The sequence below is a fragment of the Dermacentor albipictus genome, unplaced genomic scaffold (genome assembly GCF_038994185.2).
Source record: "Dermacentor albipictus isolate Rhodes 1998 colony unplaced genomic scaffold, USDA_Dalb.pri_finalv2 scaffold_11, whole genome shotgun sequence".
Lineage (NCBI taxonomy): Eukaryota > Metazoa > Arthropoda > Arachnida > Ixodida > Ixodidae > Dermacentor > Dermacentor albipictus.
Window position 1 is genome coordinate 12,855,203 of NW_027225565.1, and position 6,238 is coordinate 12,861,440.

The window sequence follows — 6,238 nt, forward strand, 5'->3', positions numbered from 1 at the left end:
TCCTCGCCCGATGAAACGGTCTATAAGGGCCGTCTAATTCTTACGGGGCTTTAGCGGTGCACGGAGGCGAAAGGGGATAAACACAACAATGCGCGTCATGATTCGAGTTTACGCGGCGACGTTGCACGGTTCACGAGAACAGTCAACCGCATTCACACACGCGCACACACTATACGCTTGATATTGGTGTGCCGCGAGATCAGATCGCGCTGACAGCCCGAACACGATCGAGGAGACACGCTGACACGACCCATACCGCCTCTTCATCATGTCACGACAGTTGCACTGGCTCGTAGCATTGAACCACAAGACACAGCAGTCGTTGTGTAATCACTACACGACAGACACACTCAGCGGCAAGAAGACTGTTGGTGCACTCGTTTCCACACACACACAGGATGTTGTTTAGTTGCCGTGAGGGTCGCGCGCTTTGAGAATCGCACGTTTGAGCGACGTTATGTCGAAGGTTTTCGGTCCAAGCGACTGTCGGCCTTCATTTTTACACGACTTCTTCGCTCAATGCAACCGCTATGTGTACGCAGCACACTTGCATGCAAAAGATTTCACAGAGCATACGGGATTAAGCGCAAGCAATCACCAAGGCTCGCGCGGTGATTGAGTGCAAACGAACGAAATGTAAACATACGAAATCGAGGCGATCAAGCCCTCATTACGCTCTTTTGAGCTATTTTCTTGGAAGGCTCATTTGAAATTAAAGGACTAAATTTAGCAGTTCGGGTCCTTTTTTCGTTTTTTGCCACAGTCAGGCACCAGTAGGTTTTATTTCCGCGCCTATGCAGATATTTTTTCACCTCGCCAATGCCGCGGCGCCGTGGTTTAGCGTGGGCGCCGTCTGCTACAGGAACTTCCTAGGTGGCGCGCACGGCAGATGTCGCTACCTTGAAAATTATAGAGGGGCCTTAGCATAGAGTTTCCTACTTAATTTTTGTAGGAAACTCTATGGGCCTTAGGACGGATGGATGAATGGATGATTGAGGCTCAACCCTTTGAATCGGGCGGCGGCGGCGCGCGCCACCTAGCCTTTGATGGTTCTATATGCATGCATACCTATGTATTTACTCCTTTACTTTTGCGTTGATATTATCCACCAATCAGATAGTCTCCGTTTAGTTATTTCTACCTGTTCAAAGTCTATTCTATTTTCACTGTCTTTAAAACCCAAAGCTTTGAATAGTTCCCCGTTAGATTCAACTGCAGGCTGAAGTTGTTTACAAGCAAGTATCAGGTGTTCAGCCGTTTCCTCCTCTCCACACGCCTCGCACACCAAATCTATCTCCTGGTATCTGGCTCGGTACGTTTTAGTCCGCAGTACACCTGTGCTGGCTTCAAACAACGATGAGCTTCCCTTAGAGTTATCGTAAATATTTTCTTTGGCTATTTCTTGCTTAAACGTCCTGTATGTCTCCAATGCCGATTTGGTTTGCATCTCTGTACTCCACATACCCCTCTCTGTCTCCTTAACCTTTTTCTTGACAGATGATTCCTTACTTGTCCCCCCGCTACTGCCCGAGTATTTGCTTTTCAATTTTCTAGTTCGCTTCCTCCACCTCGTGTCAACATTCCTCGTGTATAAGTAACTGAAAACCTTCCTAGCCCACCGAATTTCCCCCATTTTTCTCAATCTCTCCTCAAATGCTATCTTGCTACTAGTCTCTCTGCCCTCGAAAGACCATCCCAGATCCCCCTGCACTCCAAAATTTGGTGTCTTGCCATGTGCTCCCAGAGCGAGCCTACCCACACCACGTTGCCTAATTTCCAACTGTTGCCGGGTCTCTGCTCTAATACATAGAACTGCATTGGCAAAAGTCAGGCCTGGAACCATTACCCCCTTCCATATCCCTCGTACTACCTCGTACCTATAGTAGTTCCACAGTGCCCTACTCTTCATAATCGCTGCACTTCTGTTACCTTTATTCGTTAGATATTTTTCGTACTCTGTCAGATACTCAATGCCAATATTTATCCACACCCCAAGGTACTTGTATTTATCGACTATCTCCAGCGTGGCCTCCTGTATCCAGTGGCGTAGCTAGGTCGTCTGACACCCGGGGCCAATAGGTCTTCTGTCACCCCCCCCCCCCCGGTTGTAGCCGGCGGAAAGAGGGGTGTCTTCAGACGTATATGACACCCCCCCCCCCCCCACCCATTGGCCCCTTGCACCCGGGGCCCACGGCCCCCAGCCCCCCCCCCCCCCCCCCCTGTTCCTACGCCAGTGGTTACACCCTTTGGCTTGCCCCTTCTGCCACACAACGATAATCGTTATCTGCCTTGATGCGTTTCCTTTCTTTAACGCTGCGAGCCCGGAACTTTCCAGTAACGAACGGCACGCGCGCTTTCAGAAGGGGCACTCCAAAGGGTGTAAACTGTTCTTGCTGATAACGCACTTGGAGTTTCAGTGGAGTGAAAACGGGTGCAACGGCGGTGCTCGTTACGGCGGCTCACGGACGCTCCTGTGGTCGAGGCTTCAGCGACTTCGTTCGTAGCTAAGTACTTTTTTATCTTTATTAGCTAGTGTTTTGAAGTGTTTTCTGTTGCATGGAGTAGGGGCGCAAATTTTGAATTCTTGGTAAGAGTAGCAAACGTACCGGCTTTGTCTAGGTCTGGCGGCTCCCCCGTTAGGCCTAGTTGGTAGGAGGGGCTTATTGATAGGCTTACTTAATTCTTTCAGCTAGCTCCTCCGAGTCTTACATGGAGTAGGGATTGATAATTCTTTATTTTAGTTTGGGATAGCGGTCGAGGTCGGCTTTGCTTGAGTGATTTGGCGAACTTCCTCGTTGGGCCTAGGGACGTAGGCCTAGCGATGAAATCGAAGAAGGTGAAGGCCGCGGGAGACGGGGAGCAAGTGCAGTGCGACGAGTGCCTGCGATGGTGCTTCCTCGACGAAACTAAGTTCCAGAATTTAGCAGACGCGGAGGGATCTAGCTTCCACGTACAGGTCGTGCGAGGGCGTCAGGGAAGCCGTCCAAAAACTGGAAGGGAATTGGGCGGCTAAGTTCGACGAGCTTAAGGCAGACCTAAGGGAGGAACAGGATAAGCGGGTAGCACTGCAGGCGAAAGTCGACAATTTCGTCAATGTGGAGGCGGCCCAGGCCGCGCAGTTAGTAAGGACCGTGGCCGAGCTTGAGGAAGAAAAAGAAAGGAGCGCCGAACTGGAAAGGCGGCTCGACGCGCTGGAGACGCCGGCAGCGGAGAAGGTCGGGTCAGGACAACAAAGTGTTGGCAAAAACTCAGAAAGTAGGGTAGACCCTACAAGCGAAGTGAGAGGCAGGGAGCCAGAGCAAGCCGTCGTAAGCTCGCCGCCGGTGAAACTATATAGCCCCGAGAACGAACGCGAGCGGCGCTGCGAGCGCCGCTCGCGTGACGTCAGGGCACGGACTCGCGCCTGTCGTCTGCTACAGTTCGGGCGTTATCCGGGCGCTTTCTGCGGCGTTTTCGTTTGTTCGCCCTCATTCTCTCTGCTTGTATACTTATGGTGGCCGTCTCAAATATATTTTTACGACGCCTTCCTTTGCGAACATTTATTCAAAGAGCTAATTTCTCAGACAACAACGCAACTCTCGAAGGCAACGCTATAGTGCCAGCCGAAGCGACGCACACCAGCCCATTGCGGGTTTTTCATGCGCGGATAGACAATCGCAAAAGCATAGCCTATAGGAATCCAGTTATGATACCATACCTGCCGCGGTGCAACAAGTATGTCACAAAGCTGGCTATATATGACTTCTACAGCAGTTATGTTGATTTTATTCCTCTAAAAATGGTTTGCTCACGACGAGTAGTTCATGGCATATAATCGAATTTTTGCATTTCCTCACAGAAACGCTCGGCAGTAGCACGGGGACTTAACTAATACTGGAGCTTAGATTCTACACGCCTCAATTACTTCTTTAACTGCTTGTCAACATTAGGCGGTTCTTCACGTGTTTATTTTTTTTTAAGCGGCGGAAATTTGAAGTAAAGTTAATGAAGGCTTACAGCTATTTACAGAGTACAAATAGGAATGTACCAATATATATTCCCTTCTCCGTGCTACACGTTCAACTCACCTCTTTAGAGCGCGTTTGTTAATGATTAATAATGTATGTTATGTTCCTCTTTTTTTGTCTATGTTACCAAGTGTATATCATTTATTTATTTCAATGCCGCAGTGTGTTTTGCATTGTTATCGTGGAAATATTTCACTGTTCTTTCATATATTGTATAACTGCAATGTTTTATGGCCTCTATATAAATGTAATTTATATGGCGCTTGATGTGTTACCCCATGCAGCCATATTGTACCTAAGGGGGTGGGGTTACCTCAAGCCGCGTTTGTGCGGCTTTTTTCCCTCATCCACCTCCACTTACCACTCCTCTGTACATGTGTGTGTGTAAATGGTAATTAATAAATCAAATCAAATCAAACTCACTTGAGAAATTTACTGGTGCTTGCTGCTTGAGGAATATACATGACGAATCTGTTTGGCGAACTGACACAGGCTGCTCGGCCCAATTTTTTTAGTGAAGTATGCCTGCTGGACCGCATAGCTGCAGCCAGAAAGAAGTCGAAGCGTCAATGATTAGTAGTATGGGACATATTGAAGATATCGAAATTCCCCCGGTGGAGGGTCAGAAATCAAGTGAAAGTATATGCAAGGCTTGTGGTGCTTTCTTTATGAATGTTTGCGATTGGATTGGAGCAAACTTAATTTAGCCTGCAAGGTTCTCTTTTATGTACCGACGAAGCGAATCGTTATCCGTTTGTATAATTAAATAACGCTGGATCGAGACATGGTGAGACAGAAGGTGCTTGAATTTTCCTTTTGTATACAGGCAATCTAAGCTGCGGTGTAGTAGCTCGAGAACACTTTAGCCATTCCAGTTGGCGCTGTAAAAAGATGCTTTATGTTTTTAATTTGAAGTTGTAGTGAACTGATGGGTTTCGCGAACATAGCGTGCCTCGCCATACGGACAGTCGATCCCTACAGTTACGTGATCAGGGGTGTGCCATATTGTCGATAAAGGCTACTGAGGGCCACTATGAAACATTTCATCACTTTCAATTGAGTGGCTCTCGATCTTAACAACGAAACTTTTGTCTCAGGTGATTGCTACTATGGTGTTTGTGAATTAACTATGTAAATACTCTACATGACGCGCCGTCGTGTTAGCAGCCATGAGCAATTCGTTTTTTGGAGGCCTGTTTCAGAGGGGGATGAAAGTAGCAGCAAAGTTTTTCATAAGAAATGCGAGCCTAACTATTTTTTACGCATTAATGAATGGCCATATTTGAATAGAACAACACACCAGAGTAATAGGAATCATGATGACAGCTTCGCTGGGCAGTGTCTTTCTAACATCGGATAACATGTTGACGCCAATTACCAAATTTTTCTTCCACGTAAAATGCAATGCCTCTCATAGCTAAATACTAAAGGAATGTTAAGTGTTTAGCGAAGCATCATACACAACTTCGCGCGTTGAATTTGCAGATATTCTTTATTTAGTCAAAATTTACCAATAGACACGGCGCATATATGCATTGCAAAACCTAGTAGACCCCTTTAACGCTACTTAGCTTGCGATATCCAAGCCGCAAAGTTTCTCGACACACACGCTTTTGAAGAAGAAACTGTGGTTAAGGTATGGCAGCTGAAAGAAGCCGACGTATTCAATACGTACGGCTCGAGCCACCCATACCCCAAGCATACACGAAGGGAACGAGCGCGCGCGGCAGCCAAGCGAGCCGGAGCGAGCGGCGTCCTGGCCGTGACGTCACTCGCGAGAGGGCGCCACTCCTAATTCTCGCCGCTAATAGTGAAGCTGCACAACGCGCCCCGAGTGAGGCGACGCTGCAGCCGGGCGCCCCTGTGGCTGCATTAGGCTGCAGCCTGCACATACAGGCTGCCAGGCACGTACCCAGGGGGGGGGGGGCGGCCCCCCCGAAATCAAGTGGCATACCACCCCCCCTCCTTCCCACCCACGCCACCACTCCTCCCACGTTCCTAAAGCGCCGCCAGATCAATGTTGAGACTTCGCAGCTGTTCATCGGTCAGCAATATGCTGCCTTTTTCACTCCTTTTAGATGGCGGTAGTTATCGGCATCTCTTGTAATGTGAAGGACAGTTTTCTCGTAGATTCCGCACCCGCGCGATTAACTCGAGATGCGTTCAGTTGTCACCATCTATTCAACCGTCACGCGCATAGCTGTTGCTTTTGTTAGTTCAACCTTCTTTGT